General features: G+C 44.3%; 1 pseudogene; it reads right to left on the bottom strand.

Annotated features, from left to right (window-relative positions):
* Nucleotides 1-695: 695 nt before the first annotated feature.
* On the bottom strand, nt 696-4806 carry LOC147426696 (uncharacterized; annotated as a pseudogene).
* Between the last annotated feature and the right edge of the window lie 7671 nt (nt 4807-12477).

Below are 12477 nucleotides of genomic sequence, written 5' to 3'. Positions count from 1 at the left end.
GCGAGAGGGTATGTCCGATTCCTTGTTGCTCATGAACTTTGACTCAGGTCTGTGTAGCTTGCGACCCTTCAACCCATTGCACTCTGATGCCTTTTTTTTTCTTTGACTCTCACCTCCATGCAACTCTCCTGCAGCTTGAAGAGCGTGACCTCCCTCTGAAATCCTCGAAGGCCCCTGTGCTTCAATTCTTTATGAAACCTAAACGAGTCTCCAAACGACGCCCTAATTCTTCTTTTCTTGGCGTCTAATACCCTGCGATAGGTGGCGCAGTTCTCCTCTGGTCGCACCAACCCTTTGGCTTATGTATGGCAACCTTTTCTCTCTATCACCACTTCTGCCTAGCGACCAACCCACTTGCTGATCCTTGGAAGCTTCCAACCAACTGCACCGAGCGGCCCTCTTTAATTAATGACCCTCGGCCTTTCACCTCTTTGAAGTGCTCCCCTATTAGTGCTTGCTCCTCATCTTCATGCCTCGCGGCTCTACATCGCAACCCACATGTAGCTCTGAGTCCTCCTCTCCACCTTGGCGGCTTCCCACTTGTAGAGCCCTCCACCTGCATGCCTCGGCCTACTCTGTACTACTGGCTTTTCTCCACTATTGACCGCCCTCAGCCCATGTGGGAGTTCCCCTCTGTAGATGGCGGCCTCCCCTTACCTTCTCAGCAAAGTGGCCTCCCTCTCGCTCACGACTGAGCTCACCTGCTCCCCCCTCAACCTCTGGGACACATGGCTCTCCTCCTCCTTGGCCAAAAGCGACCTCGCTATTGGTCACCTCCTGCAAAACTGGCCGCTTGCATGCAACTGCTGCACCCTCTTTGCTTTTGCATGGCCACCAGGTGGTGCCCTTTTCACAATGAACTGCAGCCCGCCACTCCCCCTGTGCTCACGGCCTGCCAAATAGATGGCGCTCCATTTCCATGCAATCTGCAGTGCGCTGCAGTAGCACCATCACCCTTCATTCATTTTTTTAAAGATTGTTATCCAAAAAAACCTTTAGCTTGACCTTGTTACACACGCCCGCAACTGTTGCTTGTTGAAAGCCTTATAGTTGTCCCCCTTCTGCACGCCTTTCACCTTCGGAGATTCTCCACTTTAAGAAAACATGTGCTTCGCTTCCTTTGAAGCCCCCTTTGGGTCGATGTCCACCTCGAGCGCAATTCATATAAAACTTGAGGAAAGAAGAAGCATGACCGTGGTTATATCAAGGCTGTCCATCTACAATGGTCAGCTTCTCAACGGTATAGCCTTGTCCAATAGACCCAAGTGCGAAGTGATAAGGAACGAACTCTAGAGGACTTTGAGAGCTGTATGAAACGCCAAAAAATCGACACTTCGAGCACTTCTAAACTCCCCCGATTGGTAGTGCTAAATTTGTCCTTGACCTGCTAAAATCCACATTTAGCATACACATCTTGGCAAGTAGAGTCTCCTGCAAACATCTCACTCCAAATCCCATATCATAAACTTGATAGCACCTGCATCCAACACCCCTTGCCTCATTCCCAACCTTGTGATACTCATTCCTAACCTTGTGATATAAACATTTGCTCCTGCCACCTGTGATAGGAAGAAACACTGACAGTTTCCACTAGCGAGTGCTCCATCTCGATGTACCTCTCTCTTGGCTCCATCAAATACTTGCCCAATGTCCCTGTCACTTGCCTACAAATAGCCGTGCTTGGACTTTCTGTACTTCCAGAGGTCAACACAGTTTGGCTGTACCATCATTGCCCACCCCCTCGTTGAGCATTCATGCTCAACCATAGAATTATTTAGGTAAAATAGTACTACATAGAGAGAATGATATAACATACGTATATAGAATGCATAAGGAAAAAATAATATAGTGGCTATATAGATAGGATAGAGATAGAGAGAAAAGCAAGCGTCCGTTGCATCACCCTCTAGGATCAAATGGAAAGCTCAAATCTCCCCCAAGCATAGTGTAAGCTCCACCTGGATCAAAAAGAAATTGTTGGCCGAAGCCATGCATCTGTAAAATATATGAAACATGTGCTGGTAATTAATACATCTGTAAAGCTGCACATAGAGCATGATAAAAGCTCTCCATAACATTCATCCTCTTCAACTTGTATCGAGCAATGGTCGTCGTGCACATGATAAGCATCCCCATCCATATGAGAGACTCCTATAGAGTCCCAAGCAACCATACCAATATCCAATGAAGAGGTCTTCATATCAAAAACTCCTTGCAAAGAGCATAGTATGTGGCATATACAACTTGCAAAAAAGCAACCCTTAAAAGCATAACCATCAACCCATTGGCACAAACCTGTTTCCACATAGCTTGGATGTCTCTTTCCACTCTTTCCATCAATCCCAAGTCCATAAAACCGCCCTCGTTGACAATTTTATCCTCTTTTCTTTCGCTCCATCCCAAACCTAATTGTCCACTTCGACATCACACAAAGTCTCAAGAAAAATCACATGTGCTTCTTCTTTTGACACTAGAGGAGGTGCAAGATCTTGCTTAATCTTCATCCTGGCCATAGCTTTAGCAACAAGTATATGTGACTCCTCATCTATACTAACCGTTGGTTCATCAAACCCCAGTCAACTTCATCCTCAGAGCTTACCTCTCTAGTCGGCAGAGCCTCACCATCCCAAGGCATAAGAGAGGGTTGCCCAACCCCCCGGTCTTGGAAATCACTTGTTTTGCCTCGACTACTGGAGCAACTTCCAAAACTTCCAGCTTTGTATCTGCCTCTACAATTGGAGCCTCTAACACTTGCATCGTCGGCTTGATCTCCTCTATCACTTGATGATCTTTACCCTCTTTTGAGACCTGAGAACCAACGACATCTTCTGTCTCTTCTTCATGCATATCCTTGTTTATACATTCTTCATCCTCGTTGATGAGATCCTCCTTTGAAGGCATGTATGTATAACACATGGGGGGCACCAATGAAACACGATATGGAATGGAGCTTACCCATGGAGAACTTGTAACCGCTGCATGTCGAAAAATGTGAACTGTTTTTACCTGCACTGCTTGTTGCGGGGTCGTTGAAACAACTTCATAATCAGTAGGCTTGAGCAAACCCATCTCCAACTTCTTCTTCGTCTTTCTACTCTTCACTTTGGCGACGTACACTGCATCCTCATAGGCCTCTGCACTAGCAAACTCCACCTTCTCTCGAATCTTGGGATGTTTAAGCACTCCAAAAATCTCTCTAATTTGAAGTAGTCGTTGCTCGGGACTGGGTAGCAGCTTCTAATTGCTGCCAAATATCTTCAAATTGCTTTAAAAAAATTACAAATTCACCGATTACATCTTGCTTCAAAACCTTCAATTTCGTGTCCAATTCTGCAGGCGAAATTCTCTGCTTGAATTCTTAGATAAACCAAGCTCAAATTACCTTCCATGACTGCCGATCAGGAACTTCTAACCCCTTGAACCAAGCTTTGGCCTTCCCTCGCATCACCAACGGCACAGCCCTTGACTTGGCTTCGTCGGCCACCATCCCCATCGACAACATCCAGAGCTCCACATCTGACTTCCAATCTTCAGCATCTTGCTTACCTGAGAACACTAACTCACAATCTGGCGCCATGTTACTGCACCACGCCATCACTTGAGCGATCAGTGTGATCCTCCGTGGGGGGACCACAAGATGGAAAGGGCGAAATGAGAAAACCACTAGCACACAATCTGAATGCCTCTCTATAGCCTAGTGATTTCACAACACCCCTATCCCCTATTTAACAGACATCGTGATACCCACTCTGCAAACAATCAATGTCCAAGCCCGAACCCGACCAACCCTAACTGTATACACCTGGTTGTAAAGCATGCAATAAATTATCCCAATCTATGACCCTTGATAGCATCATACACTCACACATAAGTAGTCCCGACACTCACAGACACCCCAAAAGTGTGCATATACCCAATAACCCAGTATGCAATCATAACATCAAGCCTCAAGTACCCTTTAGAGAGTCCATCATAGCTAGATACATGTAATCCAATTTTGACTGACGCACTCAAAACTTGGAGACCCTTATGGACACACGGATGAGATAGAAAACGATGATGTTCACCCGAACCACAAGAGTAAGAAACAAGAATTGGTTTGCTTAGCATGAACTAAAACTGTACATTGATGAATCCTGCTAAAATTAAACGCATTCTTGGCGGATTATGAGCGAGAGGGTATGTCCGATTCCTTATTGCTCATGGTTCCACAACTTTGACTCAGGTCTGTGTAGCTTGCGACCCTTCAACCCATTGCACTCTGATGCTTTTTTTTTTTCTTTGACTCTCACCTCCATGCAACTCTCCTGCAGCTTGAAGAGCGTGACCTCCCTCTGAAATCCTCGAAGGCCTCTGTGCTTCAATACTTTATGCAACCTAAAGGAGTTTGCAACCGACGCCCTTATTCTTCTTTTCTTGGCGTCTAATACCCTGCGATAGGTGGCACTGTTCTCCTCTGGTCGCACCAACCCTTTGGCTTATGTACCACAACCTTTTTTCTCTATCACCACTTCTGCCTAGCGACTGCCTAGCGACCAACCCACCTGCTGATCCTTGGAAGCTTCCAACCAACTGCACCGAGCGGCCCTCTTTAATTAATGACCCTCGGCCTTTCACCTCTTTGCAGTGCTCCCCTATTAGTGCCTGCTCCTCATCTTCATGGCCTCGCGGCTCTGCACCGCAACCCACATGTAGCTCTGAGTCCTCCTCTCCACCTTGGCGGCTTCCCACTTGTAGAGCCCTCCACCTGCATGCCTCGGCCTACTCTGTACTACTGGCTTTTCTCCACTATTGACCGCCCTCAGCCCATGTGGGAGTTCCCCTCTGTAGATGGCGGCCTCCCCTCACCTTCTCAGCAAAGTGGCCTCCCTCTCGCTCACGGCTGAGCTCACCTGCTCCCCCCTCAACCTCTGGCACACATGGTTCTCCTCCTCCTTGGCCAATAGCAGCCTCGCTATTGGTCACTTCCTGCAAAACTGGCCGCTTGCATGCAACTGTCGCGCCCTCTTTGCTTTTGCATGGCCACCAGGTGGCGCCCTTTTCACAATGAACTGCAGCCCGCCACTCGCCCTGTCTTACAGCCTGCCAAACAGATGGCCCTCCATTTCCATGCAATCTGCAGTGGGCTGCAGCAGTGCCATCACCCTTCATTCATTTTTTTAAAGATTGTTAGCCAAAAAAACCTTTAGCTTGGCCTTGTTACACACGCCCGCAACTGTTGCTTGTTGAAAGCCTTATAGTTGTCTCCCATCTGCACGCCTTTCACCTTCCGAGATTCTCCACTTTAACCTGCTAAAATCCACATTTAGCATACACATCCTAGCAAGTAGAGTCTCCTGTAGACATCTCGCTCCAAATCCCATATCATAAACCTGATAGCACCTGCATCCAACTCCCCTTGCCTTGTTCCCAACCTTGTGATATAAATATTTACTCCTTCCACCTGTGATAGGAAGAAACACTGACAATTTATCATCACTCTTCTTGCTAGCATACATAATAGCATAGTATTGAAGATGGAGAATATGGCAAGCTTAAGCATTGAAGCATAGCTCTTGGTTGGATTTGCATTCCAAAGTCAAGAGTGTTGGTGTAGGCTCTTACTTCTCACAAGCTTGGAGAAGGAGGTGGAGTTCCTCTACTTTCACCAAGTGAGAATGCATCCCCCAAATCAGTGTGTGTGTGTGGTGTATATCCCCCTAGCACCCCCCTTGATTGCTTGGAGCGAGTTGTAACTTTTCCACATGCTGCAAGCTCATTGGACCCCTCTCCCTCTAGCCAATCACATACAACATGCATTCAAGTACATGGGTAGTCTTCTGACAAGTGTCCTTCTTACCCCTTAGAGAGAGAGAGATCTTGAAAATATCTAGATATTTGTTGGATAGAACTAGAAGCTCATTGGACCCCTCTTTAGCCCAACCAATAGTATTCAAGCACACCATGTGGTTAAGCATAGGGAGAGTCTGTCATGTGTCCCATGTGCCCTTCGAAAAAGGGGTGCCCTTTGGGTGAGTGTAAAGTTAAGTCAAAGATTCCCCTAGCTTTGGGACTTTCATGCATATGAAGCTTCTCAAGAACCTTCCTCATTAAGTTTGTAGGGTCTCTTTTTGACTCAAGCACCTTACCCCCCATGTATGGGAAGCTTCTCAAGAACCTTCCTCATTAAGTTTGTAGGGTCTCTTTTTGACTCAAGCACCTTACCTCCCATGTATGGGAAGGTTCTCAAGCACCTTACCTCCCATTACGTATGACAAGCACCTCAAGTACCTTAGTCGTCAAGCATGACAAGCACCTCAAGCACCTTAGTCATCAAGCACGACAAGCACCTCAAGCTTAGGTTGGGTTCCCACCTCAAGCTCTAAGGTCAAAGGACTTTTAACACTAACCATATAGGTCTTTATTGAAGCTAACCCTAAGGTCTTTTAAGCTCCATTAGTTAACCTTTCTCTTTGATAGACCATCTCTCATTTGGGCCCCTTTACCATTGGCCCCGTGTTGAGATAGATCCGTAAGCACATGTCTATATATTCTAATCCTTGTTCCCGTTTATTATCCCACATTTAATGATCAGTTTAATATCGGAAAATCATTTGGGTTGGTTAGATATTAGATATTTAATGACATTTACTCTCTCTTGAAATCATAGTCGTCCTCGACTATGAGGTAAAAGAGATAAAAGTCATAGTCATTAGTCAATTTGTCTTAGCAGGTAGAGGATCCCTTTTTACCCTACGACATCATTCAAAGATGGATGACTAATCCATTTGGTGCTTGGGAGACATAGCTGCCGTAAGCATGTCTGCTCTTTAGTCCATTTCATCCTCCCATGTAGAGTGACAAAATCTACATGGTGTTTGAGAGACGTTGTCATCACAAACATGATTCTTAGTATGCAAACTACTTAAATTTGTGCACAATAAAAAGAGAACTAGTCTTATAAGACAAACACATTTTTCATTGAAAATGCATTTTCATATGCTTACTCTAGTGCAGCATTGTAAGCATTTACAAGGTTCACATTATCCTTAAGCTAGGTTCTTTGCATCCATTTAGCATCTTTAAAAGGATAATTCTTTAACTTAATAAGCTATCGTCAAATAATCTTACCGTTTCTTAATACCTTGTCTTCATGTCATAGGATGGTCTCAAATTGAAGTACTTCTTCTTGATCTTCGATTTTTGGAGGGTCTGCAACTATTGCTTCTTTTTTATGGCGCTCCTTTTGTAAGGCTTAAGTAGGCTCTCATGGAAAACATGGTGCATGAGCCAATGATTGGGACAACTTTAATTGATAAGCCATCTCATTGAGTGGCTTAAGAATTTAAAAAGGACCATAGTATCCTTTTGCTAGTTTAGCATAATACTCTTGGTGGCCCATAGGATTATTGCCAGTAGTATGCCTTAGACGAGCCTTCAGAAACTTTAGCAAGACCCAATCATTTTCTTTAAAGGCTAAGGCTCTTTTGTGCTTATTAGTAGCATCCCTTTTTGCCTTTGCTTTGAGATGGATATAACCTCTTTAATCTTTGTAAAAGATTCTTGTGACTCTTGGCTATATTCATCAACACTGAAGCTCTTCCCATGTACTTTAAGTAGTAAGGGACTTTTGGATCTTCCCTCTTTAACCTCGAAAGGTGATTTCCCCATAGACGTATGTACAATGTCATTGTTTGCATACTCCATAAGAGGTAGGTACTTCTCTCATTGAGAACATTGATCCACTTCCATGACATAGGCTTTTAGTAGATCAAGAATCGTTAGATTAGTTATTTCACTTTGGTCATCCGTTTGTGGATGATAGGCCGAAAGAGAAATTTAATCTACTTCCTAGATTCTCAAAGAGACCCTTCTAGAAATTACTAGTCATTCTAGGATCTTTGTCTGACACTATGGGTGTTGGAAATCCATGATGCTTGAAAATTTGAGATCTGAAGAGGGGTTGCCATTTGATGTGTCTTAATAGTCTTTTTAATAGGCATAGAGTGTGTTTTCTTGTTAAGCCTGTTGATTGAAACAGTCCAAGTTGCTTCCCTTGATCAAATTTCAACTTTTGGTATACCACGCATTTTGAAACATACTCTTGTATGTTTACATTTCTACTCCTCAAAGAGTAGGCTATGGAATCCCTCTTTGCCCCGCATAAGGAGAAGTAGGGGATTCATACATGACTTTCTTATTGTATATATGGGTGATTAACACATAGCCTATTGCCGTTTGGGAAGATAACCATCCTTCAAGGTAAATGGTTATTTTTTCTTCCCTATTGTAAAGGCTATAATTACGTACTTAAAGTCTCGGTCAGTAGCATACTCATCTATCATAAAAGATAGATCATTGTGAGTCGCTATAGACACCACATTTACCCTTGGTCATTGTGAAATTGCATCAACCACTTGATTGTGCTTGTTAGCAATGTGAGCAATATGAAATTTAAATTGAAAAAGAAAATTTGCCCACCTCATTTTTTTGTTGGAGAGCTTGGTTTGCGTCATGAAGTTCTTGAGGCTTTGTGATCCATTCGTAGGATGAATGGAGTCCCCAAGAGATAGTGTTTCCACGTGTTTAGGGCATATAGAATAGCTAGTAGCTCTTTTTCATATTTGCCCAATACTCACTTATCGAGGTTGAATCTTTGACTCTCATATGCTATGGCGTGCCCTTCTTGAAGCAAAATAGCTCCAAGGCAATTTTCACAAGCATCACATTGGACCTCAAATGGCTTTGAGAGATCTAGTAGTGTGAGCATACGTTGACAGATAAGATTCTGCTTAAGCTTCTTCAAAAGCTTCATGCACTTTTGCAGTCCATGAATACTTAACATTCTCTTTTGTTAAGTCATGTAATGGGCTTGCTATTAGAGATAATTTTTTTAATGAAGCATCTATAGTATGCACACATTCGTATGAAGGTTTGTACCTCCGATAGATTCCTTGGATTAGGCCATCTTTTTATTACCTCTAACTTTGTTGCATCCATACAGATACCATCTTTAGAGATAATGCGACCTAAGTATTGAATCTCTTGTAGGAAAAATTCACTTTTCTTTTGATTAATGAAAAGCTTATTCTCTCACACAACTTGAAAGATTACCTGAGGTGTCGCTTGTACTCCTTAAGAGAATTTAAATGACCTGAAGATTTTTGTCTATCATGAGTTTGAATGCGTTTGGAGCATTTGTCAAGCCAAAACTTGTAAATTATCAAATAGATCTTCTACACACGGCACGAAACACTACAAGAGGTTGTGTGCTCTTGTGACGCTGTTAGCGACGGAAATACACTGGGTTTTTATAACCCCCGGTGTCGCTAAAACCGTCGCTACGAGCGTCGCTACGAAAGCGTCGCTATATGCGTCGCTATATAGCGACGCATATAGCGACGTTTACACAGAAGACTATAGCGACGCTCGTAGCGACGCTACAGAGCCATAAATAGCGACGCTTATAGCGACGCCCGAGAGAATTTTTTTTTGGTGGCAGGGCATTCAATGCCCTGCCACCCATCAACCATATTGTACTTGATTCACTTTTTAAAAAAAGTGCAAAGGTAGATAATAGACCCAAAATAGTCACCCACAAGACGCATTGTTTGCAAAATTGACAATTGTACACATCATAAGCAAAATGAATTGATTGGCAAATGTAATAATGACAATTGTACAACATCATAGGCATAAAGAATTGATTGGCAAAAGGAACTGCGGTGACAAATGTAATAATATACATGGTTCAAAAAGACGTATAAAATCCGTCTCATGATACATAAGCTATGAGAAACCCTAAACTAATGCTATCTAGCTACGGCTAAACTGATGTCGTCTAGTCAGACGTCTCATCGCGTCCAAGCGGCGTATCTGTCGGATTCTGCAAAAAAAGACAATAAGACAGCTTTCAGTAAGTATAAACATATAACGACATTTATAAAACAATACAAAAAATAAAAAAGAGTAAACCCTAATACTAACCATGCTGCCGCGAGAACTGAAAATGTCCATCAGGGCGTTTAAGCCCTTCCTGCCTGCGTACTCGCGCTCGTACGGTGTGGGATCATGTCCTGTCATCGACCACTGTCAAAATATACAAAGATTTCATTATGTTAGAACTAAAAAACTCATAAACCCTAAACTATCGAACATGCATAAAGAGAAATGTGAAAACACTTACAAAATCGGCCTCAAATGATGCCCATCCACCGCTCCCCAAGTGGTGCGAGCTCCCTACCTCTACTCGCGCTCTGGCTGCATCCTTTTGTTGCTTCCACTTGTCGGGATTCTCGCGCGCTGCTTTCTTTGCATTCTTCCAATCTTCTTTGGCCAGCCAATCTGGCCTGTTCCACCCATTCTTGATTGCTTTTTGCACTTCGGAACGCTTGTGTTTGCAGTATTCGCGCATTTGAATCTTCATCAGGTCTTCATTGAAGCGCTGATCCCGTGTTGGAACGGGAAACTCATCATGAAGTATGCTGATGACTCTGTTTTTTAAATCACTTGGTACTTCACTCCATTTTTTTAGTATGTAGTGTCTAAACAGCTGAGAGCAAAGACCACGCATGCGCGAGATCACCTTCTTGCCGTCATCATCCATGATGATGCCGCCGCTGATGTCGACGGAGTAAGGCAAGCCCTCTGGCCGGTGACGCGTGAACCTGGGTGTCCCGGCAGGGGTCTCTAGCGGCGTGTCGATGGGGGTACGGACGTCAGGTGTCTCCACCGGCGTCTGGGCCCCGAAGCGAGGAGTGTCGAGTGGGGTGGCTCCTGGCGGAGTAGGTAGAGGTGTGTAGCTTCTAGGAACAGTCAGCCGTACAAAACCTGGCGTAGATGGCGATGCTGTGGCTTGTGTGGGGGCGGGCAAAGAAGGGGAGGGTAAAGAGCCTCGTCGAACACGAGGCGGTGTGGAGGCATCGGTGGCGGAATCCCCACAACAACCGCCACCGCCACCACTAGAGCGCCGGTGTCTAGACGAGTGTGAAGCTCGTCTCGTCGACGCCGAAGCTTCGGAGCGCGCCGAATGCTCCGAAAGAGAGGGAGATGCGGATGGAGTAGGAACGCGCGATGATGCGCCAGAGCGATGACGCTCCACGTACCACTGTCTCTGCTGGGGTGACAAAGAAGAAAGAAACTCCTCATCATCCATACCTGCATTAAATACACGAATATTTAAACTTAATATTGAATGAATAGAGTAGACAATGACGCAAAGACCATTAAATACAATGACGTAATGACGCATATAAATACAATGACGCAATGAATCGAGTAATAGAAGAGGCAAGTCGAAAACTCAGAATTTTCAATCAAAAGATGTGAGCGCGAGTAGAAAAGAGCGGTATACACCATGGAAGGTACTTAGAGAGCCAGAGCTTTTACAACACGGAGCAAAATTGTTCAAATACAATATTTGTGGCTTTAAGAGATCTCTCTCTCATCCTCGCATAACTCAGCATAACTTCCTATATCTATATAGAGCTCTCCGTTTAAACACATATCCTCTGTTTCATTTTGTAGCTCCTGTGCATGCACCCCATATAGAGTAGTAGCATCTTGATGCTCGTCTGGCACCACCGCAGCGGCTTCTGATTGAGCATCTTCTCTGATCTCCTCCATTGATGTCGTTGTGATTGGCACATGGTAGCCTTCATACGTCCTTGCACTACGAGGGGCTACCTCTATGACGTACCACCAGTTTGATGTAGACTTTGTAGGATGAAATATTACCTGCCAGAGCCACATAACTTACATGAGAGCTTTCAAGCACATAACTTGTAAAAGGGGGATGTTAACTATTTACATACTTACTTGTTCACAATGCTCGGGTAGTACGAAAGTGTCTCTTAGGTCAGTCCATTTCTTAGTAGAATCCACCTCAAGAAAACCAGACTCTCCTCTACGCACAGTAGCGTTGCGACCCTCCATGATTATCTTGAACCATTGCACGTCGAACAAGTCGACAAAAAATCCTCTGTAATCGATCCTCAAAATCTCTTGCAGCGTGCCGAAGTAAGTGAGTTCCGCCACCACAGGATCTGCATCAGAGGAACGTCGTCGACTAAACTGTTCAAATTTTGCCATGATTCCACAATCTTGAGTAGAACGCTTTTTGTCGATTCGTTCCACCCTAAAATGTCGACCTTTACACCATGCTGCTGTGTATGACTTATACTACAACGAACAAAGATTATGAGTGGCTGTTCAAACGTTTATAAATAAAGTCACTTGCTAGTCGTACATTGCAAACTTACCTTGGTTGCGCAACCCCGAGAGTACTCCCACTCTTCTTCACTCACTTCGTCACCGCATTGTTGTGCACTTTTCAATTGGTTGTGCAACCATCTTAAGCTCATGAAGGTTGGTAGGCTCTCCAGAACCGCTGGATAGTGCATCGGTGGTCGTCTTCCCCGTCTCCACTCGATTCGTGCCCTTTGTCGCTCTTGCTTTGCATCCTCATATTGTGAAATCCACTTTTGCATCACTGGATTG

Source organism: Adiantum capillus-veneris, chromosome 24 (assembly GCF_014529385.1).
Source record: "Adiantum capillus-veneris isolate H3 chromosome 24, ASM1452938v2, whole genome shotgun sequence".
Lineage (NCBI taxonomy): Eukaryota > Viridiplantae > Streptophyta > Polypodiopsida > Polypodiales > Pteridaceae > Adiantum > Adiantum capillus-veneris.
This window is presented reverse-complemented; position numbering and strand designations above follow the sequence as displayed.